The following is a 1,457-nucleotide window of genomic DNA, read 5'->3' as shown; positions in this document are numbered from 1 at the left end:
ATGACCTAGGGCCTCACAGAGGCCATTTGAGCATGCACGGTGGCCATTTTGTTTTGGCAGCCATTTAAAAAAAAATTACAAAATGGCGCCCCCCTTCAAACGTGCCCTGCCTGCCCTACCCCTAGATACGCCCCTGGTCCATGCAAAATGTGGTATGTGCAGGTCAGTGGGAAGTATCTTATTTAGAATTTCTTCTAAAAATAAAAAGAACTTTCCAGCTTTCCCTGAGCATGTTCTGGTGTAAGAAATTGTGCATTTCAGCAGGGGTGTAGTGAGCATTGATGAAGAGGGAACAATTGTCCCCAGGCTCCAAGGGTCTGGGGACCCCCAAGGCTACCCCTCTCCCTTGGCCAGGTGCCCCCTTGCCCCCTCCCGCATCCAGCTGGTGAGCAAAGTGCTCGCTGGCTAGCAGGTGCACCTAGGTAATTTTGGAGCCTGGACCTAAAGGCCTATTGACCCCCACCCCTTCTTTATAGACTAATTTTAATTTATATAAATTCCTGTAATCTTGTGAACTGAATTGAAGTTGTAGGTATGAGCTAATTTCCTTCCTCTTCTTTCTCTATAGGAATAGTACATATCATAGCACAAGATGTGGTGATAGCCAGTAATCTGCATGGCATTACAAATTCCTGGTAGGATTGGCCTATCAATAGGTATTAGCCATGAGAGAAAAATGGAACTTCCATGTACCGCTTCCATGTAGCAGCAGTATACCTCTAAACAGCAGATGCTGGGAGTAACACAAGAGCAGAAGGGCACCATCTGGCTGGCAGCTCTTAGAAACAGAAATGATGGACGTAGTATAGTGGTGTAGCCAGCGTGGTGTAGTGGTTAGAGTGCTGGACTAGGACCAGGGAGACCCAAGTTCAAATCCTCATTCAGCCATGATACTTGCTGGGTGACTCTGGGCCAGTCACTTCACTCTCAGCCTAACCTACTTCACAGGGTTGTTGTGAGGAGAAACTTAAGTATGTAGTACACCGCTCTGGGCTCCTTGGAGGAACAGCGCAATATAAAATGTAAAAATAAATAAATGGAATCTCAAACTTTCATTTGATCCAGCACGTTCTACAGAGGCAGTCGTGTTAAGGCTGCTGTAGCAAAACCAACAAAGAGACTTGTGGCACCCTAAAGATTAATAAGTCCCTGGCTGGCAGAGGTTTTCACAGGCCAGAGCACATTTCGGCAAATACATTAACCTTCATCTTGCTGCTCATGAAAATCTTCCCAATATATTTGACAGTCTTTCAGCTGCCACAAGCCGCTTTCTCGTTTTTGATCCAGCGAGGCAATTCATTTCTCATCCTCTGATATCCTTATATGCATTAAACAAACAAAAAACCAACGTTCCAGCCCGAGCACTCCTTTCTTGTTGCTGTATTCTCTGCCAAGCTCTCCTTTATTGTGTATTCCGAATCCCGCTGTGTGAAAGTGGCGGAAGCGGCATGCGGCAT

Source organism: Hemicordylus capensis, chromosome 4 (genome assembly GCF_027244095.1).
Source record: "Hemicordylus capensis ecotype Gifberg chromosome 4, rHemCap1.1.pri, whole genome shotgun sequence".
In the NCBI taxonomy this organism is placed as follows: domain Eukaryota; kingdom Metazoa; phylum Chordata; class Lepidosauria; order Squamata; family Cordylidae; genus Hemicordylus; species Hemicordylus capensis.
Note: the sequence above shows the minus strand (reverse complement) of the source record.